Source organism: Amblyomma americanum, chromosome 3, assembly GCF_052857255.1.
Source record: "Amblyomma americanum isolate KBUSLIRL-KWMA chromosome 3, ASM5285725v1, whole genome shotgun sequence".
Lineage (NCBI taxonomy): Eukaryota > Metazoa > Arthropoda > Arachnida > Ixodida > Ixodidae > Amblyomma > Amblyomma americanum.
Genome location: NC_135499.1, coordinates 14,184,372 through 14,212,101, shown reverse-complemented (window position 1 = coordinate 14,212,101; position 27,730 = coordinate 14,184,372). Strand labels below are relative to the sequence as shown.

General features: G+C 47.0%; 1 protein-coding gene across 1 annotated transcript in view; it reads right to left on the bottom strand.

Moving 5' to 3' along the window:
* The window catches only part of LOC144122864 (uncharacterized), a 968,996-nt gene that overhangs the window by 813,509 nt on the left and 127,757 nt on the right, over positions 1-27,730 (bottom strand). Inside the window, exon 2 of the mRNA XM_077655844.1 lies at positions 9,626-9,838. The gene's annotated coding sequence lies outside the window, so the exon portion shown is untranslated. The remainder of the gene's footprint in view (positions 1-9,625; positions 9,839-27,730) is intronic.

The window sequence follows — 27,730 nt, the reverse complement described above, 5'->3', positions numbered from 1 at the left end:
TCCGGCTCTCCTAAAGATGTGGCCGTCCTTAATGTGCGTGGGGTACAGCTCCCTGCCATCTTTCTTTTATTTGTCTGTTCCCCCTCTGTTTTTCTTTCTCTCTTATCTCCCTTCCTTTGGCGCATCTATTCTGTTTCTCCTTTCGTCTCTTTTTTTGCCTACGCTGTCCTGAATCCCACACAACCCCCCAAAAGGATATTGTTTTTGCCCCTTCCTACCCTTTCAATTCTTCCCTCTGTGCCTCCAAAGCCCGAATGCTTCGCTCGTCCCACTCGGCGGCTCCCAGCTGCCCATGTGAATCGTGAATTCAAGAGCAAGACTTCGGCGGATCGGTAACGTCGCGCACCTCCTAATCACCTCCATCCGCGCCGATTGGGGGCACCGGCGTGTCGCCGTCAGCGGGAGAATAGACCTCAAACAACGTGACGGCGCGGTACGCACGTTCCGCTACTGCAGCACTCTCCGACGTAGCGGCGATCTGCAAAATCGCTCTTCCTCGGCTTGCCTCCAATGCGTTCGTGCATGCAACCGAACGGACGAGTCGCCCGAGTCTGCAAAGTGATTGCCTGAAACTGCGCGCCGGCTATAGGTTGATAAGTTGCTACTGGATGGGGAACAGTAGCCCAACCACTTTAATTTGAAGGAGTGGAGAGATCAACCAAAGTTGTGGCCAAACGAGCGTTTTGGTGACGTATACTTTTACCTTGTTCATACGCCTGGCCCGGAGAGCCTGAAGTGCTATCGGTTGCTGAAGGCATACGTTCTTGCAGCGGAAGGACATCTGCGCCAAGTTTCTACTGCCGACCTTGAGTTAAAGAGCCGCTTTGTGAAAGCTAAATTCACATCGTTGCAGAGGACCACCGGCGAGCCATACAAAGCTTGGACGCTTTTGTAGGAAGCCGGTACCGTTTTGGTAGAAAGATAAATGCATGCGGCCGATTCAAAGTGAATTTAATCCAAAGCGTCACGTCCGAATATTGTTCACGTGTGAAGTAAGCATGTGATACGCAGTGCTCTGGATGGCATACATTTTTATCGTGTTGTCTGGTTTTATAGCGCCGGCGCCGCAATGACATCGCTGGTTCGATCCCGGCTGCCTATGGAGGGGGCATAGTTTAAAACTCTCGCGCGCCGTGCCCTATCCGTCCCGATGTGTCGAAACTCCTCCGGATCCGTGAATTGCGATGTCCCCATTGTCCTTTGTACTTCAAACCCTGCGCTTGCAAGTCGTACCGTGCTACCAGTTTGCAACAATTAAGATGCTTACTCCCCTCTACCATGCCTGTGCACTTCTTCACATCTGCGCTGGGATTTCTTTTCTTGAAGGAGAAAACGCTGGGCACGCGGTCCGGGTGGTCCGGTAACGAGGACGGGGCACCTGCGTTCGCGTAAAAAGTTCGCAGTGACAATCATCTCCTTGCTAGCTCTTCAAGGAACAAGCTTGTGAAAGAAAGGAATGCTTCTTACCAGAGATGAAGTTCGCTGCGCAGATCCTGTCTGTTGGTGTTGGCTTCCATTTATCTCGACACAAAGCGTGCACCCACACTTTCAGGAAATTTTTGTGCCGCGGAAAACGAAAAAGGTGGACACCGGTGCCTTTCTTGGCACGGTTAGCGCATTCCACGGCACAGCAGCTCGCAGGCATCACGATGCAGGTTCAAGACAAAGGTTCCAACGCTCGCATTGAGATAGCTTTGTTGCTCACGCTGCAAAGCCCTATGCGATCACCCGCGTACAGGGGATTGTTTTGAAAATGGGGGGGGGGGGCCTCCGCCGTTAGCAGGAAGCGTCACCGCCGTGACATCACCAGCCTTGCGTTACGTAGCCGAGGAGACGTCAATTTTGCGGAGGTCAAGGCGCAAGTCAGGAAGAGAGGAACCGCGCCGCGTCGCTTGACCGCCGCGCAGGCGACGTAGAGCCCGTTGTGCCGCTCGCATGTGGAGCGTAGGGGCTTCCGCGCTCATTTATGCTAGTGCAATTAACGGGTCGATGCTTCTCCGCACTCGTAGATACGGGCTCAACACTGCCACTGGTCGGTGACGAGGTGTGCGAGGCCTGCCGGATAGGCAAAATCCGTGCCAGGCCGGCCGATACCCATTTAAGCTTAGAAGCTGGGGCGAGAAAGGCAGAGGGAGCAGCGAGTCTCGTGATGAGCTTTGACGGCAGAAAGCGGTGAGAGCGCTTCCTCTGTCTGTCTGGCTTTTCGATACCAGTCATTCTGAAAAGGGATTTCCTCTCGGGCGAATAAATTGTGCTCGACTTGGGCGAGCATGGCTTTCGCTAAAGCCCGCTCACTCCTCTCATTCTTTTCAAAACCGTACACCTTCCCGACTGCCCCGCACGAAAGGCGGGTGTCCACGACTGTGCAAGAAAAAACACAGGGGAGCTCCCTCGAGATGCTGAACGACAGCGGCCCGTTAGAAGCAATTACCGCGCCTTTGTCACGACCCAGTAACCAGCTACAAAGGCAAGCGGAATTATTGCTCCCATTTTCGGTTTACTTCACGGAAAAACTGGGAGAACTGACCTGCTTCAGCGCGAAATTGATACGGGCGATGCACGGCCTTCCAGGTGTAACTTGAAGCCGTCAGCTACGCATAAGAGTCAGCTTCTCGATTGTGCCCTTGAAGAAATATTGCTACCGGCGCGGTGAGACACTCGCAGAATCCCTGGGCGTCACCAGTGGTTCTAGCACCGAAGAAAGATACATCAGTCAGGCTGTCTGTTTACTATCGAAAGCTCAACTCGCTGACGCCTACGTTTGCGTGCTCTTTCCAGTCGATCGAGGCGCGTTAGGGAACGAGAGGCTCTTCACACTCCTAGATGCAAGTAGAGAGCACCTGCAGATTGAGGTGGCAGGAGGTGACATTCAGAAAACCGCATTCACCTGCCACCGCGGGCTGTCCGAATTTACTTGACTTCCGTTTGGTTTTTGTAACGCCCCGAGCACGTTAATGTGGCTGACGAACATTGTTCTGGGCGATACAAGGTTGAGCTACGCCATGGCGTACCTCGACGACGTTGTGATATTCTCACAGTCGTTCGAGGAGCATCTGATTTACCTGAATTCCGTTCTCGAAAGAATGACACGTGCCTATCTTACCATTAATGCAGGGAAACTGCAGTTGATATCGAAGAGAGTGAACGTCTTGGGCTTTGCCGTGGGTGACTGCACATTGAGACCGAATGATGACAAACTGCAGGTAATTGTGGACTACCACAGCCCGATGAACGTGAAAAGCTTTCAGAGGTTTTTGGGGATGGTTGCGTTCTACAGGCAATTCATCCCGCGCTTTTCGTAGCTCACAAGGCCGCTGAACGTGCTGTTGCGTGGGCTGCTCGAAGTGGGTCTGGGTCAAGAAACAGAGCGACGCATTTGTAGCCTTGGCTCGTGCGATGGTGAACGCCACTAGTCTGCGCCTCGCCGACCTGAACAAACGGTTTGTCTTGCACGCAGATGCTAGTGACTACGGTGTTTGTTTTGCTGCCGGAACACGAGGGCAAGCTGCGCCCTGTCACGCTCGCTAGCCGCACGCTCACATCGGCGCAGCGGAATTACTCCGTGACGGAAAAGGAGTGCCTGGCGATCATGTTCGCATTGTCAAAGTTTGACATGTACCTAAGCGGAGTGGGCTTCACCGTGCAGACAGGTCACCAGGCACTGTCATGTTTAAAGTGGCTAAAAACCCCGCGGGCAGACTCGCGAGATGGGCACTGACGTTTCAACGTTACGCGTACCCCAGAGTACGATCGAGGCAGCAAGGATAAGGTGGCCGACACTTTATTGTGCTCACCGTGGAAGGCTGGCGGAAGGGATTCAGCGGCGCAGCCGAGCATCGCAGAACGTGGCGCCGCCGCTGTTGAAGAGGAGAAGGCGCACGGCAGTGTCGCCCGATTTGGTGAAAGAGGAGACGAAAAAGTCCCGCAACGTGCTGCGAGAGTAGGAAAGCACAGCTGTTTGTGGCAGAAACCGCTCGCCTGTCAAGGAGCGAGGCGGAGAGAAATCTGTCTTGGCGAATAGCGGTCAGTCGACAAGAGCTGACTGTGGCGTTGAAACCAGATGGTCTATGCCAGCAGGTTCTGACAGAGCTTGAGAGAAGTGCAGCCTCCACAGGGAACGATGGTGGACGATGATGGCTTGCTGCTCCGCTGTATCCCACAACTGCTGGGAATAACAGCGCTGAGACGAGGGACAAAGAAAGAAGACGACAACACGACCGGTGCTGACTAACTGAACGTTTATTAGAAAAACATGCAAAATATACTCCTTTGACAACCACGGGCGCGTGCGCAATACCAAAAGCCACAGTGAAAATCAATCACTTGAATCCAGATACATTAGTTCACAGTCATGAACTGTTACAGAGGGGGTGCTCACGCATGAGTCAATATTTTATGAATATGAAACGCTTCACTGATTTCCCTTGTTAGTTTATCTTTGTGTTTGTACAAGATTCCAGTTTTATTAAAAATAGGTGTACATGATTTTTAAGAAGAATCAGGTTGGTTATTCCGGGGACGTTCAGTTGTTAGTCAGCACCAGTCCTGTTTTCTTCTTTCTTTGTCCCTCGTCTCAGCGCTGTTATTCCCAGCAGTATGTACCAACTCGCTCAACTCTCCATTTTATTGATGTATCCCGCAACTTGACGAGGAAGAGGCGATAACATCCCCTATACGAGTCGTGGTCCCGAGAAGGTTGCGGAAACGATTCCTGCGGCAGTTTCGTGACTCAGTGTTGGCAGGCCATGGCAGCGGCAGTAAGCCTTACGACAAGCTATACCGTGTAGCGACCGGGCCAGACATGAGAAAGGATGTGCTGGGATGTGCCCACACCTGGCCGGTATGCCAGGTAGCCTGGCCTAGGGCAGTTACGCCCGGTGGAATGATCAAGCCGGTAGTTAGCAACTACCCATAGCAAGTGGTCGCTTGGGATATCATGGTACCCATCCATCTGTCCACGCGGGAGTAATACCGGGAGTAACAACGGACCACTATACCAAGTGGGTTCAGTTGTTCCCCTTTAAGAAGCTTGTGTCGCAACTAATTTGGGCGAAACTCTCACGTGTTGACATTCACGCGTTTCGCTTTCCCTTTCGACGCTCAGAGTAACATAACCAAGCGGGTTAATCGAAATCTAAAGAGCATGCTGGTCGCTACGACCGAGCAACGCAGAGATTGGGACGCGCCGCTGTCCGAATTAGTGTTTTCTACAAGGAAAACCGCGAGCAGATTGGTGGGTATTACGCCAGCTCACTAGAATATTGGGAAAGAGATCGCTTTTCCGCTATAGAATCCCCTACTCAACGCGGCGGGGCCCGCGCCCCCTCCGCTTTCGCAGTACGAGATAAGGCTCCTGGAGCACTTCAGGGAGCGCAGCGCGCGGCTCGAGAAAACCTTGATGTCGCGCGCATAGAGTAGGCGGATCAGTACGACAAAGGTCGCCATTACGTCGTTTTCAAAACGGGCGACCGTACCAAGTTCCGGCCGCTCACCTACCGGCTGCTGTTGTTGACAAACGGCAAAACCACCGGTCCTGTGCACGCGCTTATCTGAAGGATTTCCACCTTCGCAAGAACGATGGTAGCGAAGCGGCGGAAAATCGCAGCGATGCGGCGATCTCATCCCCGTGAGGACGAGCATGTAGTGGTACGGTTCGCAACCGACGGTACAGCCCCCTCAGCACCAAGCCTGCGCACCGGCCGCCGAGCAGCCGCCACCCAAGCGGCCCAAGGTCGTACCAGCCTGGACCACGGTGGCCAACGGCGCAGCCGTCTCATACTGCGCGAGGTCCAGGTGGCAGGACCAGGCGCAGCACATTTGCGGCGACGACCTGCATGCAGTGCCGCAGCCTTTCGCGGGCATGACCCTGGAAGAGCGGGACCAGGAGCCACCGGCCCAGTACAACGACGAGGAGTGGGCCGACATTTGCTCCCTGTGCAGCACCTTCTTTGTGCACCGGGTCAGCCATGAAGCCGCTGCGCTTCATAAGAGCGCAAGGAGGAAGTGCACAAAATGTATCGTAGCGTCAGCGGCGTTCCCCGCTGCGACACTGCGGCCTCTCCAGAGAGGCACTCCGCAGGCGGCGGCCCTTCGCGCTCTTCAGGCCAGCCTGCCAGAGCTGCTTTCCTCCGCGGCCGAGGAACTTCTTTTGAAGACGCTGCCGGCAGGGCCCCTGGAGGAGCCGAGTGCCTCCTTTGCGCTGCAGACGCAAGGGGGGGGAGGTATTCCTGCCAGCAATGAGGAGCCCTCCCGGCGAGCTCCCCTCATCCCTTCGACACCATAGACACCGTCCCGGACCTAGAGGACTTCGAACGCCTACTGGCGGACCCCGGCACAGAATTTCAAGGAGGGGGGGGGGGAGTTAAGGGGCCGGCTCGCGGCCACAAACTTGACTACCTCGCCTTTCCCTGCGAGTACCCTCGACCACCCTTCCTCTCTCGAATGGTCTTACGTGGTGGGGCTATTTAGGGGTCTTGAAAAACACTGCAGCGCAGCAGAAGACGAAAGCACAAGGGGGCCTAACAGCTAAAGCAGCCTTTGATCCCCCGCCACGACGACTCCTGATCCCCCGCCACGACGACTCCTGACCCCCCTACCTCGACACCATGCTTAATAAACCGCTTTATTCTTAGGACCTGGCACGAGTCCCTTCTCTGCGGCCTCGCGCAGAGGTGTCGCCCACAGTGCTGATGTCAAAAACATTTGTTTCAGGAGCGGATAAAGGAGATATTGGGAGACACGCCAACTGGCTAGATAACTTGACGGTATACAGCTTGGCGTAATGGATAAGCCATGAATACTGACAAAAGAAAATATATCATATCCTGGCGAGAAATTTATGCGGTACTGAAATTCATATTCATTTCGATGAAGAAAAATTTTAACGCGGCAAAGCATAAAAATTTCGTGAAGAAGTTTTTCAGGAGAACCTGAATTGTTAGGCTTATGTTCCAGAAATGCAAAAATATCTCATGAATTGTTGAAGTCACTTAGAAACTAAAATCTGCTACCACGTCAGCTTAAAAGCAATTAAATTATGCTTACGTACACTCCCATGTGAGCTATACTCTTGTTTGGAGTACAACAAAAACGATTCGAGTTCATGTCACGCCAGACTCACTAAGGCACGTGGTCGAACCCCTCCGATTTCTTGTAAAAAATTTGTGGCTGTTTATTGAACTGTAAAAATTAATTTCCCTTAATCCATAGGAAAAAAGATTGCTGATGGCCTATCTCTGTTCGGCCAGGATATATATAGCGAAAGCGCGGTGACTTCTGCATTAGAAGAGTTAATATATGAAACCCGTGCATTCACTAGATGAGCCTTTGTTCATGACTAAACCTTGAGTTCTCGTGGCGGAGTAGCACCGTCTCCGCCTCAAACGCCAAAGGCCCTGGTTCGGTTGCCAGCCTCGGCACAGGTATATTTTTGCAGGGGTTTCAGTGGCTCCCATGGATGCCGCCACCGAATACGTTGGTTAGCGGTTAAGCGCGTAAGGGCGGCGAGGCGCGCGGTGTGACGTCATGCCAGATGGCGCGGCGAGCGCACGGCGTCCGCCCAGCTACGGCGGTTGCTAGGCAACGGCTCAAGGTATGTCTCTGTGCCTGCTCGGAGCACTGCCAGTGCGAAATAGCAAGTTCGTGGCCAGCGTAGCTCTCGCCACAAAAGTTCCTGGCATATGGTAGCCATTTGAAATTATCAGTCCTATGCAAATAATGCTCTCAGTAAAAAAATATATAAAAATTAGTTTCCTTTTTGTAAAAGGATTTCTTTCCTCCGATTGCGAGGGAAAATGATTTTCGCAGTTCATGAGAAAGGCACAAACTTTCATAAGAAACTAAAATTAGGACCGCGCGGCCAACGGGGACAGAGAAGACACACAAACCGCAGGACCAGCGCCATTTGCAACTGAGTTTATTTCGCATCCATGTCGCCTTCGCAGTGCATATCAGATTAGCATAGAAAGCACGGTAAGCGAGGCATAGGCAGCGATTCATTGAGCAACTTTAATCTGGTCATCCAGGAGCATTGAACACAAAGGCGAACAAAGGAACTAACTACGCTCCACGAACGGAAAAAGAACAAGCATGACTGAAGCAAAAATGCCGTTAAGAATCAGTAGGCTCAAAAGTCAATTGCAACGCCCCTGCGTCGGCTGAGTGACTATGACGCACGGCTGCTGACTCGACAGACTTGGAGTCGCTCGTGGCGGTCAGATTTCGATGAAGACGAAATTCTGGTGGCCCATTTATTGTGCGATGTAAATGCACGTTAAGAGCTCCGGGTTGTAAAAATTATCCGGGACCCTCCACTACGGCACCCCTTATAGCCTCAGTCGCTTTAGGACGTTATGCCCCATAAAAGGATCCCTTGGTCGTGCGTGTTTGTCTTTTTTCTTCTAGCGTAGTTAGCTCCTTTCTCCGGTATGGTGTTCGTTGCTTCTGGCTGGCCAGGTTAAAAAAACTCACTAAAGTGCTGTCCATTCCTCGTTTACGGAGTTTTGTTCGCCAATCCGAAGTAATGTGTCAGCAGTGATTCCAGGTGACGGCGACAGATTGCTCCTTGGAAACGGCTTGGTTGTCGACAGAAAGGCAGGCTTGATGGGAAATAAACTCAGCTGCAAGTAGAGTTGGACCCGTCGTTTGTCTGTCTTTTCGGTCCCCATTGTTTGCACAGCTTTAATTTTATTTTCACTATGAAACAGCTATAGCATAAACAAGAGCTTTGCTTATGTATGAGAAATCGCAGAGGGTCTAGAACAAACTCTTGTGCGTTTCGCATGAGATGTCCCATTAAAAGAGCCCACTTTGGGCTACAGAAAAAACGTTTCGCCCAATAAAAAACGTTCCGCGTTCAGCGCACTGAGTGCCATTATTTTAAAACCCCCAATTCTTGACCATCACAAATTTGTTGTGTGAAAAGTTAGCAATGGCTCTATATTCTCAAATGAAAAGCAATGCATCATTGTTCCTAGAGAGATACGTCTGTAAAGAACACTTGTATAGCCTGCGACATACCACTTATAAAAAGATAAGACTCCTAACAACCACAGAACGAAAAGAATAAAATACCAGACTTGTGACCATTGAACAAATACGGTATGGCTATGACCATCGTAACAGAATGTGCCTCAAGACAAGCATGTAAGGAAAACAAACATGTCTGTGCACTGAAGTTTGAGAGTACAACTTTTTCAAGGCGCTAAGTAAGCATGACACAAGCTTTCGTGCGAATGTCGTTTTATTGTTAGTCTACTTTCTTGAATTTTCTGCAAAATTGACTTTTTTCATGCCAGTGTATTTCTCGTGCGATTATTTACTAGTATATTATAATATTTAGTAGGGTTACGATTATCTTATCTTTGTGTATTACTCGTGCTTTGGAGGTCACTGTTAGAAAGCTGTCAAAAGCGATTTGAGTGTAATATGTGATCACACTGCTCTTGAGTGATGTGTGTGGGAAGATGTTGGCCGACACTGGATGACACGCTCATATTATTTATGTCTGTCTCCTAAGCAACCGCTGCAACCTGAATAGAAGACTGAATGGTAAAGGCAGATCTATCCTGGCCCCGAAAGTACAGGTGTTTCGTGCTGCTTTAACACTGGCTGAGAACAAAATTACCCAGCGCAAACAGATATTGGCGTCCACGTGCGTCCAGGTCCAGCGCCAGCTCTCCCGTGAACACGGCATGCGAGCAGAGGCGCGTGATGGCGTCCGCCAGTCGTGCGCTGCCCACTCCACTGGTACCGCACACGAGCACGCCCGGGTAGGCACGCAGAGACGAGGCCACCAGGGCCGCGTCGTGCCGACCGGAAGGATGAAGGGCCACGGCAGCTGCAGCAGGAGCCAGTTTCTTGCGTTATGCGCGTCGCACGGACCCTCTGACGCCCAGCGAGCCAGGAAAGCGGGCCGCAGCAGTATTTTGCAGCGAGAGCTACACTGGGCTACCAGTCGAACATTTCGCAGTACATGGGAGAAGCCAGCTGTGCGCATGCGCCGTTGCCATGGCAACCGAAGTGCAAAGTGCGGCGTGCGCTTCGCCGCCGCCGTTGCCGCGCACACGCTCCACCATCAAAGCCGAGCGTGACGTCACGCGGATGAGGAGTCGTGCGCATGCGCCAATACCTTGGTAACCAGAGAGACCCCACAGCTGCGCCACGTTCTTCGTCACCGCCTCGCTGTACGCCGCTCTATCTCCTGAACCCCACGCCACATGCGCAGGATTTCGTTAAAAAGGCGGAAATGTCGTGGGCGTCTGTATCACAACGTTTAACATGTATGCAGAGGAGAGTCAGGTATAGACAAGAGGAGGTTCAGTTTTCCAATCCTGAGGTTGTTGCCTGGCAGTTGGCTTGAAGCAAATAACGCAGGAGTCTGTGTGTACGTGAAATAAGGTATCATTGCTGTCAGACATCACCATTCGATCGCGGGGAATAATGGTGAAGCCTGCTTTGTTCGGCTTCTGGAAAGCGGCATTATCATCCAAGGAGTCTGCGTGGCACTGCGCACATCTGCCAAGCAGACGATTGATGTTGTTGCCACTCGTATACCACCCTACGGCACGGTTTCGCAGCTGTGTGTGACTTTGGGTGATTTACACAGGAAACAGGATTTTCTTACTCTATGAAAGAAAACTTTGACTTTAATTTAGCTTCGGACCCTTACGTCCAGACTACACAATGATATATTTGATTTGATATATTGGTGTTTAACGCCCCAAAGCGACTCAGGCTATGAGGGCCGCCGTAGTGAAGGGCTCCGGAAATTTCGACCGCCTGGTGTTCTTTAACGTGCACTGACATCGCACATTACACGGTCCTCTAGAATTTCGCCTCCATCGAAATTCGACCACCGCAGCCGGGACCGAACCCACGTCTTTCGGACCAGCAGCCGAGCGCCATAGCCACTCAGCCACCGTGGCGGCTAGACTAGACAATGAGGAAATACTATAGAGCTTGTATACTATAGAGGCTCTACCAAATCGAAATACTGTATCGATAAAAATTGAGACCTCTGCATGCTACTTCACAGATCATCGGGCAGTCTTCGTTTCTGTCAAGCGAAATGAATAAAAGATGTGTATACCCAATGTCTCTCATTGCTAAACATACGGTGACATTAACAAGCTCAGTCAGGGGAACGTACCACTCGCTACGTATATCCTGGCATAGCCGAGCTAAGCCACTGCCAATTTTTTCTGCGAACCCAGCTTCACTGCTTCACGACTGTAAAGAACACGTGTATAACTTCGCTGTTGTAGAATGTCGCGAACATGATGTTACCGGCGAAGCTGCCTGCCGTTCCCTAATCGCAAGGCTGGGCTTCATAGAACATCTCAAAGCGAGCAGATCGATTAGCTGAGCGGTTATATATCCGTGACACGCTATCTCCCTTTTGCGGCCACGAAAGTGCTTTTTTCCCAGACGCCGTAGTGTTCCTGTATATGCTCCCGCAGGGAGCAGAGTTGCGCGACTGTTTTCCTCGCGCCGCTCTTGACGCCATTCACCGAGCGGCCTTCACGTGATTCCGCAGACGACGTTTGTTCCATTTTGAAGTGGAGGAGCCGACTTTCCAGGCGAAACGCCGGTTCCTCGCCAGCCCCAGTACCCTCTCGGCTGCCATCGAGATCGGACGCGTCCGGTGCAGTCGGCTGCGGTGCAGTCGGCCGCCTGGTGCAGTCCGGTGCAGTCGGCCGCCTTTTCCGTGCGCTCCAGTTGTATATATTTTGATAGTGTGATAAAAATTACAGTTCAATACAAATACAAAATACAGAGACGCGCAGTAAGTTTCATATTTAATAGATACAAGAGAACTGATTCCCCATATTCGCTAATGGCAGCACATTATATTAAACCACTCCACGTCAGACGCAAGATAGCCCGCCTATCCTTCCTTCACCAGCTAATCCATGGAAAACTAGGCATTTCTCCAGTCCCCTAGGTGCAGTGTTCAGAAACGCGTAGAACTCGTCGTCATCATGATCACACCTTAGCACCATACTTCGCGCATACTAACACTTTTAAATTTTCTTTTTTTTCACAAACGATTGACGAATGGAACGCCCCGCCTCTACAGGTGATATCGGCTGTTGATTTTGACAAGGCACTCTGAGAGCTATTTTAAATATATGTACTACATTACAAAATTTTATTGTTCTGTGTTTTACGATGTAACTGTTTTTGTGTTGAGTGAATGTATTTTTCTGCCCTCCCTGCCTGGACTGAAATGACGGCCTGCAGTATTGTGTAAATAAATAAATAAATATATAAAATAAATTGTTCAGCAGGCTCGCTCAAACTCCATGCGGTGACTCATGTTTGCCATCAACAAATTATCTTCATTTTTCCTTCAACGCTACAAGTTCCAAATAAAAATGTGAACAAAGGTTTTGTTCCGAACCTAACTGTTCGTGACAGAGCATTTCTCATGTGCAGCCGCTGCCAGCCTGTCTGCTTATTCTGCTGCTACCTCCAGCATTTTGCATAAATTGTTTGTTTTGCGAAATAAAGAATGTTTGACAAGCAACCTGTATGTGAAATTTTGTTCTAGTCCCAGTCTACTACACAGAAATGGGAGGCCAGTCACTCTGCATGAGAACAAGCTTTGCCTAGGCTAGTTAACTATTTTATTTGTTAAGAGTACCCTTAAGGTTCCACTGACACGGATGTTAACACTGGAGGAGAGGGGAACAAAAATAGCATGAAATACTTGAAAGCAAAATTCGATTTTCAGATAATTATTTTTCCTTGAGTAAAAGCATGGAGCAGTCCAAAACAAAGATATTTCAGAATGCAGTGAAGGTACATATATCTCAAGTAGGTCAAGAGAAAACGCAATACTGCTTAGGGAAAAACGAGCAAATAACAGCACCAGAAAGAGATACAAATCACTTTTCGAGATCCTTAGAAACAATTAAAGAAGTACGGCACGTGATGTGTTTGGCTTGAAAAGATGGCCATGGCAGAGGAAAAATGCAATGGAGGCCTAGAAGTCAGAGCAACATATGATACGTATATTTTGTGAAAGATAAGCGCGCGAGTTTGCGATATCTGTGCCCTTGGTTGGTTAGATTTAATTGCGTGCAAAATGCATTGCTTTAGACTGCCCGCATTCACATCGTATGCAGCGTGGCTTCACAAGCTTCGTGCAACATCGGCGGTCGCAACCCTATAGAATAAAGTATTTCAATATGGTTCTGCAGGGAGATGCAATACCGCACTTCTCTTCATCGCACAACTCAGGCAGGTTTTTCATTTTCAAGTATTTATGCGCCATTAATGTCCGTACTGCGAGCTATCACTGTCATTCCGCGATCTTTCTGTCATGCTGTATGACATTTTTGGCAAATGAGATTATTTTTCAGCGTTTTTTTCAACAAAGTATGAAGGGCTTAGCATCGATCCTGAGCCCTGAGACAGTAAAATTAAAACAAGGATGCCCGCAATCCAGCGCCGTTTGCAAGCTTTTCAAAAAAAAAAGCGGACTGCTCTACAGCGCAAGCCCCGTCATGATCCCAGCGCCCGTGTGCTCGAGGAGCTGCTTCCCTGCACAGCCTGGAACAAAATGGCGGACATTCGCGCAACTCTGCTCCCTGCGGGAGCATATACAGGAACACTAAGACGCCGTGCCTGTACGCGCCATCTCTCGTTGGCGGTCCCGACGGGCGGCTTCTTCCGGAAAGCGCACGCCTTTACCCATTTTCCGAACATTCGAGAGACGACCGCCAAGCGCATTCGTCTACATTTGCGGGGTGAGGCTGTTTTCACAACAAATCCGACTAGGGCGGGGCCTCGTCTTTTTTTCACGTGACTAAACGTCACCCACATGCCCCCAACGATCGTGGCTCCTCGTCTTGGCTGGGCTAGCTGAGCGGCAGCGCTCCTTGCTCCGTAGTTTTCTGTGGTGTCGGCCGTCGGGTGCGAGAAACAGTGCCCGTTGGACTACCTTGCGATGATTGTGTGGAACAGCTGCTACAGAAAATCGTACGAACGTACTCTGTGCAGGTCCTAGAGATGATTTCCCGTTCATTTGGAATTGTTTGTACGGAAGGTTGCTCACGTACATCCGCCTTTCTAAAGCGCTCGAACGACGCACCGAGGAGTCGACTTGCGTCATCTACGACTGACCTAGGGCTCGAAACAAGACCGCAATCGTGCATCCACATTCCCATGGTTCGTGTTTAACTTCACTACAGAGCACGTCGTTCGATCGGTCTTAACAGGTGTGGACTGCACAGTGTTTTATTTTTTTTTTGTGCGGTGTGATCCAAGCGCTTCCTGCACATGACGCAGTCTAGTTTCGGTTCAAAAACGTTTCCTCGCTCAAAGGCACGGCTTGCACAGTGCACAGAGATATCTATGGACGTCTCGCTATACAGTTAACCCTTCCCGGTGCAAATTAAATTTGTCCAATATAATATCGATATCCAGAGGCCAGCATGTATTCTTTGAGGAGGATAGTGGAACAAGATCAGAAAATGAGCTCTGTCGGTTCATGCTCCATTCCAAATGGAATCACTGGGAATTATTGAAATTTGAGTAGCAGGCAAGCACTGGTTTTTCTGAAAAGTGGCGTGTATGATGCTGCACCACGACGTTCCCAGTAACCATATTACAGCCTCGAGCTCCCATCATCTTTCTGCACTGACAACAAATTAGTCATTTGAATTCTCAGATTGAGTCAGTGCAGAAAGTTTTGAAATATTCATATGGTGAAGGTACTCCTTGTAAGTGTGTGTTTGTATTATTGAATTCTGTCTTGTTCAACAGTATCCTGCAGCATACTTAATAAGGATTTTCCCATGATGACTTTTTTGGATGCACAGCTTGAATCGTTTGGTGCGTTTGTTGGCTTTTCCAAGATAGAAGGCTGATGGCTTTCAACCTTCGGCATAGTTGCACTATCACTTAGTTCTGAATCGTCCTGCAGTTTTCTCATTGCTGCCATGGGCGATATTCCATAGAGGTTCAATGTGCTTGTGTTGAGTTTGTGCCATGAATGCCATTTCTTCTTTGTCGAATGAATAGGCACCTCCACACATGTGGTAAGCCGCTCTTGACACTTGTTCCTATCATTGAAAAGTGCTTGCGCTGAATGTAGAAACCTTTGGAGGAAAGATGTTTAGTGTTACATATAGACGGCGCAACAAGAGATATTTACATAGCAGAAGCAGTGACAAGTAACTCAAATATGACCACGCCGCTTAATCTTCAACAGGGACTCCAGGTGCTAGCGATTTCATTTGGGATAACTTGCCAAATATAGTTCAGATCTTCTAAATGTGTTTCGCAGAAAGTCCATTTCAGAGGACCAACTTGAGGCTTATTTGTACAGTTCCATATGATAAGAGAAAAAAATGGTTTCCTGTCTTCCACACTGTGCAAGGGATTAGTGGTGCTAGCCAAAGGTGCCAACAAAGCGTACAAGTTAGCATGTGTCTGTCAGGTAAAAGGCTGCTAACATTTGATAAAGTGCTAAACGTTGGAACTACTGCAAAGACAGGACTTTCTTGATCAGAGTGGTGGCCTCTAAATTTCATGATTTTAATTGTAATCACTGGGTCTGAAGGGGTCAAGAGCATTTGTCTACGCTATGGAAAATCATACGCCCATTAGTATCCATTGCATTAAGAACCAGCGCTAAAAACACACACAGAAGACGAGACGAAACACACAAAGGTGCTGTGTGTGTCTTCTGTGTGTGTTTTTAGCGCTGGTTCTTAATGCAATGGATCACAGCCAACTCGCCCAATCCTCAGTTCTTCTACAGCCCATTAGTATGCCTTCAATTTCCCTGGATATTTTTTTTTGCGTACACCCTTGCTAGTACATGTGCAAGAGCGATATCTCAATAATTGCAGTAGTATTTATTCTACGGCGACTGTTATTTGAACTACTGGCATTACAGCCTTCCCGAGCACCTGATATTGCTAGAGCAAATCTTGGAACGCCTACAATTGGCAAAGCTAATGAAGGCTCACCAAAGCAAACAATTGGCCTTGGCTTATTTAGGTGCTATTGATAGAAAGCCTTTGACCTCAGTTAGCACTTTTTAAACGCGCACTATAGGCAGTTACTGGCATGTACTGGGCGACGGTGAATATCGAGTGAATAATATAACCCCCAAGCCAATTTCGTTCCCTGTGCCAGTGCCAGCAAAGTTTTTTTCGTGTACCGCATACTTCGCTGGCACCGGGCCGAAAACGTGGCAGAAACTGAGTGAGCGAAGGCCAAGTGACACAATAAGACAACTTTATTTTTCATCTCAAATAAAAAAAACCTTAATGTTCGACCTTCAGGGAACAATACAATGTCGAGCAACAGATCCAGGACGATGCACACTGCACTTGGAAAAGTAAACCTTACCATCACACAAAGATACTACGTGCTTCACTGAAAAAAATGTCTGTTCAGGATATCTAACACATAAAAGAGAATAGCACATGAAGACTAAAGTAACAGAGCGCCCGTGTTTGTGCTTCCATGTTTGTCTCCTGTCCCGTACTTTGCACTGTTCCTTCACCACCAAAGTAACGTTGGCATCAAGTCCAACACCATATGTGCCACATCATTGTTAAGAATTGCCTGGAAAGCCTGGGATGACAGAGCTGCATACTTTCAAAACACCACAAAGGTTTCTCTTCAAGCTAACATGAAAATATTGCCTGCTGCTCAAATTTTTAATAGTTGCAACTGATTGTGCGACAACCTGTGTCCACTCAATACAAGGCCAAGGCGGACAACCTGCGATTCAAAATTAGATGTCTTCTGTCAGGGCTTGCATGTGTTAATCCTCTGAATGAGACAATGGCACTGTGCCCCAACACAACCACTATCACAGTGTGCAGATACAGTGGCAAATATATAAATGTTAAAGGTATCGGATTGATAAAAGACAAATTGAACTGTTGGATATGCTTGTGCTTGTGAGTAATCTCCTTGTGTGTAGCACTTTGAGGAACTCATCAAAGAGGCACTTCACAGAATGAGAGAATTAACTCTCCTTGTTCTTCTCAATGATGAGAGTGTTTCAGTAGTGAGCAACATGTGTACCAAAGAATATTTTACACACCTATCGATGTGCGAAATGCTTCCACATCACCACTGATTTTCCGAACTAACCAAGCATGCAATGACTACAATCTTAGGATGAGTGAAAAGGAGCTATAAACTCTACGCAAAAGCACGCAGTGCAGAAACAGTATGCCATCCCTATGAATGAAGCATAACTTGACTCAGTAGCCAAGTGCCGAATTTGTCAGAGAAATGTGCTCGGAAGAGAGACAATTTACAAAACACATTCAAACACACGGAATGAGACTGTGAAGGCTACTACAGCACACTAAAATGCATCTAGTTCATAGTAGAAAGACAGTAAGCAACATGGCAGAACAAAAAATTAGGAGGGGGAAAAGTAAAAATAAAAAACTTGAAGGAAAATTAGAGAAAATGAGGGCAAGCTCACAGAAAGTGCCTTCTCCTTAAACAACTACACATATTGCAGAGGCACTGCGGTATGAGCAGCTTGCTACCATGACGGCATTCATGGTGGTTTCGTGTCTACTTTCGGTATGGCCTCCGCCCTGATCAGCAGCGAACATCAGCCACCTTTTAGTGATGCCTGCATTACTTAGTTGCAGGGTTTCTAAAATACTGTGCATTGCACCTATCACAAAAACGTGAAAAGCAAGTTTTAGATACAGATACGAGGTCTCAAAAAGAGACAGAGAACGTCTGCTCGAAAGCAAATGACACATTTATTGCTGGGAAACTTTGGGTTAAAATACTTTTCCCATCACTCTGATTCAAACTCTTTTAGATCCCTGGATCGTGGCCAGGAAAATGTAGGCAATGAGTAATTCCATATATCCAAGCTAAACTAACACTTGATGTGAGCACAGTTAACTTGCAAAAACAGCCTTCGGTAGCAACATCTGTCTTCCATCTTTTGGTCTTTTCAAGCTCATAAAAGCTGCTTTCGGTCAACTTCGTGCCTATGTGATTGAAATACGGATGTCATTCAACATAGGCAACCATCAATTTGTGCCTAACACAATTATAGATTAGGGCAAACACATAAAAATGATTTCATCTATGGGTAGTACCAATGAAGGCAAAAGGCTGAGAGAATGTTGATGATGATGAATTTTAATGGTGCAAACGCAGCTTTGCCAAAGGGCCTAATGGCACAAGGTATTTTTCGTCTACACAAGTTGAGGTCAAAGGCCCGTTTTCTAAGAATTTCCTTTTCAGTATGGATGTCATGAGCGAATACAGTCAAGATATTTTTAAATCCAATTTTCTCCGGGAAAATGCGCCTTTTGTTGCGGGACAAATATCAACATCTCTAGTGAGAGCTACAACATTCATTTTTACACAGAACAAAAGTTGGATGGAGTTGTTTTAAATGTCCGTGATCTTCTCTTTTCCCCTACCTAAGACAGTAAGCCACCACCATTGCCGCACATTTATAGCTTAACACTAGAGCCAATAGCGCTTCTAGACAGCAACTGCAGAGGTAAACACAAACTTTTTTAAAGATTGCATTTGTAATGGCCAAACGAGAATATTACTTTGTAAGGAAGCATTATGAAGAACGTATCCGTCTTATATATTGTTAAGTTGTGGTGTCGGCAGTCAAGACAGTGAAGAAGACAGCGAAAGAAGGCTTCCAAAAAAATTGTTTATTGGACTTGCCTGCGCCTACAATGACCTGAAGACTTGCTGGCAGAGAAGACAACAAGCATGCTTGCTGGTCTTTGAAAAGAATGCCCGCTGCTCTCGGCACGCTCAATTTAAAGCTGACAATGAACCTTCGAGATAAAGCAAGCGAAGTAATCACAGCAGTCTGGAACAACGTAGAATCAGATCTGCCTTCGTGCGATGAGATAATATCTGGTCGCGTCTTGCATCACAAAGACAGTGATAAAGCTGCATGCCAGCAGCTTTGAAGAATGAACAGACATACGTTACAAAGCTTTGTAACAAGGGAGTAATTACTCATTGCCATCCACCAAAGCGCAGCCATAGGGCTGCAAAGAAAAGTTATACAGCAGTTTCAGAAACTTCGTAGTTAAAGAAGACCTGGTCCCGGGTTTGAACTCGAACCACCGCTTCACCGGCGCAGTCGCTCTACCAACTGAGTTGACAAGGACGGCAAGCTTATGGTAGGGCGAGACAGAATTGATCAAAAACTCGAAGTGGGAGTAGGCAATGTGTAATTACTCCCTTATTACAAATCTACTCCACCTTCGGGGATTCCCCTAAACATTTGATCATTACAAAGCTTTGCGTCAATATCAATGCCACATGTGATGAAAAAAAGACAAAGCAGACCAGGGGACACAGGTGCGCGTGGTAAAATTAAAACTTACAAAGTTGTGTCCATGCATGCCCAAAGTACAGGCTTCAGCTCCTCGGTATCTAAATTGTAATTTTTAGTAGTATATCTTAAAGAACGTCACCCCCTCCTGCAATTGACACCACCCTGGACGGCATCCTTATCGAAACAGTCAAAAACATCAAAGTTCTAGGCCTCTGCATTTCCAACAAGGAGACTAGCAGCAATCCCATAAAAGTTATTCGCAAATCCGTGCAGAACATTGCCACCCTAAAGAAACTCATCTCTAACCGCCACCAGTGCATGAGAGAGGCATAGGCGTGCCGCCTTAGTCCTTCTGCCCATGTTGAATTACATTTCCCTCCACTATCTCTACTTCTCCCTCTCAGATACCGAGCTGTTGAGCAGTGTAATCTGAATGGCCTACAAAATGGTCCTCCTTCCCAAAGCCACAGCTACCGTCGAATTTCTTCAAGTGGGCTACATAATACCTACAAGAGCTAGTCAAGGCACACCTAATGGGTCAATACCACCGACTCTCTCAGACGATAACTGGCTAGCAACTCTTAAATCGACTAAATATTAACCTCCCTGCTCAAATCGCCACATTTTATTCTCTTTCCTAAACCATTAGCAGAAATATTTACATCCTGCCACTCTCGAAAAACGCTAACCCGGAGTCCAATCATGAGGGACGCATTACCAGAGCTGAGGCCCTTCACAAGTGTTACCTCCCGTCCACCTCTGCCGTCTAAGTGGGCGCCGCTGAATATCCTCAGCAGTCTGCAGTCGTGATTGCCGTGACGGACAATGCTCATTAGTTACCTCTGCCACCATTCGAAGCCTGACCCCGTCCATAAAAGCGGAAGAGGCAGCAATAGCCCTTGTGGTTGCCCACTCCTCCGCAGAATTTGTCTTCTCTGATTCAGGGACAAACATCTATCATGTTGCAAAACAAAAAAAGTCATGCCCCAGCTGTAAGCACCCCCCAATCAGCTCCCGCTTCCAAACGCTACATCATTCTCCTGTGGGTCCAGTGCACTGCCGACACTCGGGCAACACGGCCACCCATGAGCAAGCCCAAGCTCTTGTCAACCGGGCAGTGGACGGCCTGCCTTCATACTGAAGTGCAAGGGACCACCTCCTCACCTATCATAACATCACTATGCGTCATAGAAACTTCTGCCGATTCTACCCCCTCCTCACCCTTCGCTGACCAAAACTGAGCAGATTGTATGGCGACGATTACAAACCAGCACGAAGCCATCCACTTTACTACTTTACACATAGAGGGGAAAAATCTCCAACATGTCAGTTATGCACAAGCACCAGAGCAGATTACAAACACACCTATCAAACTTGCCCAAACAAATCGAAACCTCCCTTCAAAGGGATGAAATCACAGGAAGGACCTCTGACCAAAGTATCAGTACTCCCTCTGTAGCAGTCGGATAAGGAAAACCGTTACCTTAATTGTGAATGCTAACTTGTGAATGCAAACTTGTGCCTGCTGTAGTGGTGATATTTCCCACGTATGACTCTTACCTGTTGACACGTGCCTGATGTACTGGTGATTTTGAATGTCACGCAAGTCAAGCGTGCTTGGATCCTTCCCGGCCACCAGGGCAGTATTTATACTGGCTGGCGGCCAATAAACGTTTTAGTTGTGAGTCAGCGCTCAGTGTTGTGTCCTCTCTTCTCAGTCCCGTCTGTCGCGCTCTTATGGATCATCCTAAGCACCAACTCGTCCAACAAATGGTACTGGAAACAAGGCATTGGAAGGCTATGGCAAAAGCTGTAGCAATAGCAGCGCGGAGTTATTAGTAGAGTTTGCAGGGAGAAATAGTATACAGACTGCGAATACCTTCTTTCACAAAGGGGTGAACAGGAAGTCGACTTGGAACAGCCCCAGTCGTGAGACTGAAAATGAAATAGACTTCACAATGTGCGCTTTCACTGGAATCGTGCAGGTTGTGAAGGTTCGTAGAAAGGTGCGTTGTAGAAACAATAGGATGGTAAGGCCTCAAATTAGCCTAGTCTTGAAGAAGTAATTGAAGAATCTAATAAGAAAGAAGGCCATCAATTAGTTGGTGGTAAGAAGGAAAGTAGAGGAATTCAGTATCTCGCAGCAGAACAGACATTCGGGTTTAAGTGAGGGAGTGTAGTGTATTGTGGTATTGCCGCTCCGCAAAATATAGCGCTCTACTGCTGCTCCGAACGCCGCTTCATATATAATGCCTACTGTCTGGCCCGAGCTCTGTATTTCGCGCAACACCTCATCCCTGCGCGTTCGCGCGGCTCCGGGCTCCCCGGTCTCAGCGTGTATGCCGCTACATGCGGACACTAAACTCTTTAAACTCCTTGCATGTCCTTTTTCTCACGTTACTATCTACCCTGATTGTATGCTTCTGCTCTAATAAACAGTTTTACCTTTGACTCCGACCGGAGAACACTTCAGGAAGATAACATTAATGTTCAGGAAATGGACAATAACCTCACAGCTATGATTACATGTAGTGTGCGCAGTAGTGGCAGGCGACAGGATGGATAGACAGCTAGGATGCCTGCAAACTGTCTCAGAAGATTAAAGATCTGATTAAGAAGCGCTTGGCAATACGTGCAAAGTAACTGACATAAGGAATTCTTAATATGGGAAAAATCAAGCATGCGCTAAAGAACGGAGACAGCCTGAAAGCAGTGAAGGGGAAGCTAGGTGTAGGCAAAAATCAGATGTGTGCATTAAGAGACAATGAGGGCGATGTCATTACTCATTAGCAATATGGATAAGATAGTTAAAGTGGCCAAAGAATTGTACACAAATCTACAGAATAGTCAAGAAAATCAGGAATTTTATGAGAGAGGGGGGAGCGCACAGGAAAGGGACATCCTGCAGGTAATGAAAGAGGAAGAAAGCCTTAAAAGCTATGCAAAGGAGGAGAGAAAGTAATTTATTGAAATGAAACCCTTAGGTGCAGTACAAAGGGGAAAAGCAGCTGGTGAGAATCAGGTAACAGCAAATCTGTCCAAGGATGGCGGGGAGATTGTGCGAGAAAAACTGGCCACCTTGTATACACAATACCTTACGACCTCGAGCGTACTGGAAGCTTGGAAGAACGCTAACATATTCTCTCTTGATTGATAAAAAGGAGACGTCAAGGACTTGAAAATTTACAGATCGATCAGCTTATACTGTCCATTGTCTACAAGGTATTTACTGAGGTAATCGCAAATAGAATCAGCTAGGACAACCTCCGACTTCAATCAACAAAATGATAAGCAGGCTTTTGTAAAGGGTACTCAACAATAGATCACATTCGCACTTCTATTCAGGTGATAGAGAAATGCGCGGAATATAATTCTCTTAGTCACGCGCAGACCTGCAATTTTCGATGGAAAGTGGTGCGTGCACACACACAACAGCTGATTGTCTGAATGTCTACTCTTCAGAAGTTTCAAAAATAGGTTTTTTGGGGTGAAAATGTGGCTTTAGCGGCATAGTATTACCAGTGTTTGTGGACACCAAAAAAACCGATTAATCATCTTAAGTGGTAAGCTGGCTAACTAATTTCCTGTAGTTAGCTTTCTGACTATCACAGCTAGGCAACTCTTTGCATTTAGAGAATTGTAGCTAGTCGTTAGTAATAGCTAAGACAGTTTTTAGAACTTCGAAAACGCGATTACCCTTGGCGCTATGGCTCGACAAAATTTGGTTTTTTCAACGAGTTACGAGCACTGGAGAGGTTGCTTTACCTGCATGCTTTTGAAAGCGCATGTATTTTCGCATCATGCAGCCATATTTTGTCAAGCCACCGTTGCGAGGGTAATCGCATTTTCAAAATTGTAAAAACTGATATGTCTATTACTGACGACCCGCTACAAATCTCTAATTGTAACTAGGTGTCAAGCTCTACTAGTTCAAAAGTTATTATTAAAAATTAGTTAACCAGCTCATTACTTGAGACAATTCACCGGTTTTGTGGCGTCCGCCAGCACTGAAAATACTATACCGCAAAAGCCATATTTTTACCCCAAAAAGCCTATATTTGAAAATTTCTGAAAGTGTTCGCGGAAACACCGTGGTATAGCCTTTATTGATCACGAGAAAGCATGTGACCCAGCTGGAAACCTCAGTAGCCATGCATGCATTGCGGAATCAGGGTGTAGAAGAGTCTCATGTGAAAATACTGGAAGATATCTATAATGACCGCCCAGCTACCATAGTCCTCCGTAAAGTCAGCAATAAAATTCAAATAGGGAAGTGCGTCAGGCAGAGAGATTGACCTTGCCATTGCTATTCACAACCTGTTTACAGGAGGTATTCAGAGGCCTACACTAGGAATATTTCGGGATAATAGATCCTGAACAATACCTTAGTAACCTGCAATTCGCTGACAACAATGCATTGCATAGTCACTCAGGGAATGAACTGCAAAGCATGATCAATGACTTGGGCAGGCAGAGCAGAATGGTTGGTCTAAAAGTTAATATGTGGAAAACCAAAGTAATATGTTTAACAGTCTCTGAAAATAACAGCAGTTTGCTGTCTCTGAAGGTAACAGCAGTTTGCAATTGGTAGTGAGGTGCTGGAAGTGGTAAGGGAATATTTTTGTACATGGGGCAGGTAGCGAGTGCAAATCCAGATTACGAGAAAGAAATAACTAGAAGTATAAGATTGGGGTGGAGGATTTGGCAGCTTCTCTCAGATCGTGAATGACAACTTACCAACATCACTGAAGAGGAAACTGCCTTACCGTTACTTGACGATGGGGCTGAAACGTGTATGCTAATGAAAACGGTTCAGCTTAAGTTAAGGACAATGCAGAGCGCTATGGAAAGAAAAATGATGGGTATAATGTTAAGGAACCGGAAGCGGGCAGAGTGGGCCCCGGAACAAATGCGGTTTAACGACATCCTACTTGACATCAAGAACCATAAATGGGCTTGGGCGGTTCACGTAATACGAAGACAAGATAATTAACCGATGTGTGTTAAGAGGGTTAGGTGTGTGGATGAGGTCGAGAAGTTTTTGGCATAAGGTGGCCGCAGCTGGCAAAGGACAGGGTTAATTGGTGAGATACGGGAGAGGCCTTTCTCCTGCGATGAGCATGATCAGGCTGCTGCTGCTCTGATCAGGCTGCTGCTGCTCTGCTGGTAATGAAAAATGCGTCTAAAAGCTGGAGGCACAAAAAGTGGTGCATACATCTTCAACCTATTCTGAGCGAGTGCATTCATTTTTTTCTTGATGATTGTCAATCCTCTTTTAATGCTCGTTATTAATCCAGGATGAGGCTTTGAAAAGTGCCTCAGAGACTCAAGCCACCAAACCCTGGAACTGACCCGGTGTCTTAATGCTAGCACTGTATCACATGACATGCACATTGACTGAATCCTGCCACAAGACTGGCGCATGTTTACGATGACCAATGAGATGTTGAAAACAAAATAGAGAGAGATAAAGAGGAAGGGGTACCCAAGAGGAAGAGGAAAGGCAGGGATGTTAACCAGAAGGATATTCTGGTTTGCTGCCCTGCACTAGGGAGGAAGGATGAGGGGATTAAAAAGAAGAATGGAGAAGGGGTGCAAAGGAATTGTCGCAGCGCATATACTCTTTGTCGGAATGTACAGGCCATTGATTTGCAGCATGGGCACTTGGCTTTACTTAGAAACACTGCACCATGACTAAAGACTGGAGGTGGAACTTTCATTCTCCCTACTATGCATAACTCAGGAGGAAAAAAAAATCTAGTTGTGGAGGGAATAGTCAAAAGCAAGCTTATTTGTACTTGAATTTCAGCTCAAGGATAGTACCGATTCTTACAGTTTGATCTTCAGAAAAAAAGTAGCAACAGAGTTTCTGTATAAAAAAGGACTGCATGGTTTCAGAACATGGATACAGAGCTGCTTAGGCCGCACACTAATGTGAGAATGTATTAAGGCAGAAAAACACAGCTGAACTCCTAAAATTTCCTTGCTTGTTATGCATATGAGCATGCCTTAAAATCTGGAAACAGTTCAATCCACTTCAGGCTCAAGGTCGCATGGCACTCTTTTTTTTTTTTTGATGCCTTGGACATTCAGCCTCTTTTTTCAAAGGTCTCCTGCGACCAGTCAGTTGCAGTAGCTGGAGCCTAAATATAAGAATAAGTTACTGAAATCAATATTGGGTCTCCAACTGTCTTTGTCAAAATTATACAGCCCAAGGCAAGGCTTCTGAGCCCTGCAGTGCGGCTCAGGGATAGTACCGATTCTTACAGCTCGGGGACCGTAATCTCACGGAGGTGGGAGGAACTTAAAACCTCGATCCTCCCAAGCTTACGACTGTCAGATGTGCTTATGAGCCGCGCTACATGGCTTGGAAGCAAACCCCTGGGGCTGTATGTTTTTTTGCAAAGACTTTACAGTACATGCACCTAGAGGAGACAAGTGCCACATGTCATGCAAATGTATAACTTTTACTGAAAGAAAGCAGATATATTGTGTGTCCTTTAGTGTTTCAATATTGTTGTGAGCGGCCAAGTTATTAACAGCAATTAAGAAATTAGACTTAGAAATTACCTTCAATGGTGCGGCCATGACTGACAGAGAAGAGTGATTAGAGGTTGTTGTGATAGGCCTTCATCCTGCCATGAAATTAAATCGACTGTTCTAAATGAGGACAAACAAAATACACTTTAGGAAGCACTGGTTCATTCACATTACTCTCACAATTGTAGCATGTAGTCAAAATTATTCAGATAATTAACAATAAAACACAGCTACATGGAACCTGCATGAGATAGATGTCACTGTGCTGACTCCTTTCAAACACCTTTTCATCAGTTACATTGCTGCACCCTTCTTCATAGAGCAATTACCAAAGGGCTACGGCAGAAGCGCATCTGCTTGGCGGACATTTTACAAAGGGTAGCTTACTGTAATATGGCATGCATGGCACAGTCTAAAATGTACATGCGCTCAATCAAGTTTTAAACAGTGGAAAGTTATATTGTTTTATTATCTTAAAGACCGGGTGCCTTTGGCGTATTACATAAGGGGAATTAAATTTCGTATAATAGGATAATGGGGATGAATGACATCAAAAGCAGCCTGCAGATTACAGAACTTCTTTCTTGATATTTTTAGTGTGTTTTTTGTATTGCACTCTTTTTATATATATAATGCAAGGAGAATTTTCCCCTAAAGAAATGCATGCAATATAGAACAGATGCGTTGACATTACTTGACAGGCAATGGTTCTGATGCGCGGGCCACAATCGAGCCTTTCTTTGTTTTCCCTGCTCGGTGCCTAGGCTTTGTCAATAGCCCGTACCTCCTGCTTTCCATCCGTCACCACCCTGCCTAGCTTTGCCGCAAGCACGACATCATGAAAAAAAAATTGGTTATCGGGGAAAGGAAATGGCGCAGCATTAGTCGCACTTATCTCGGCGGACACCTAAGCCACTCCCTAAGGGAAAGAATAAAAGAGGGACTGACAGAAGAAAGGAAGAAAGAGGTGCCGTAGTGGAGGGCTCCGGAATAATTTCCACCACTCCTGCGAATCTTTAACGTACACTGACATCACACAGCACACGGGCACCTTTGCGGCTCACCTCCATCGAAACGCGGACGCCACGGTCTGGTTCGAACCCGGGTACTCCGGTTCAGTAGCCGAGCGCCCGGCCTAACCACTGAGTCACCGTGGCCCCAAAGGCAATTGTTAGGGTTTGGCCTCACCTGGCGGCTCAAAAGCCTAATGGCGAAGGTCGCCTTAACTACCTTCTACAGCTAACATTTACAGACAGCAACAAAGATAACACGAGATGCATTTTGAAGTATTCTTTAATATTTCCTGCAGAATACTGCAGATTCTTTGTTCTCGGTTCGCGGAATTGACAAATTTTCTCCGCAGAAAGTAATCGCATAATGGGATGAGTCCGGCTTGTCCTACGTCCTCACGCGTGTGAAATAAAATTAAGTGGTATATATATATATATATATATATATATATATATATATATATATATATACATGTGTGTGTGTGTGTGTGTGTGTGTGTGTGTGTGTGTGTGTGTGTGTGTGTGTGTGTGTGTGTGTGTGTGTGTGTGTGTGTGTGTGTGTGTGTGTGTGTGTGTGTGTGTGTGTGTGTGTGTGTGTGTGTGTGTGTGTGTGTGTGTGTGTGTGTGTGTGTGTGTGTGTGTGTGTGTGTGTGTGTGTGTGTGTGTGTGTGTGTGTGTGTGTGTGTGTGTGTGTGTGTGTGTGTGTGTGTGTGTGTGTGTGTGTGTGTGTGTGTGTGTGTGTGTGTGTGTGTGTGTGTGTGTGTGTGTGTGTGTGTGTGTGTGTGTTTCACAAGGCAGCAGTGGGGGCCAGTTGGTTGAACATGTTTGGTATCAAAAATATATAAGATCAACT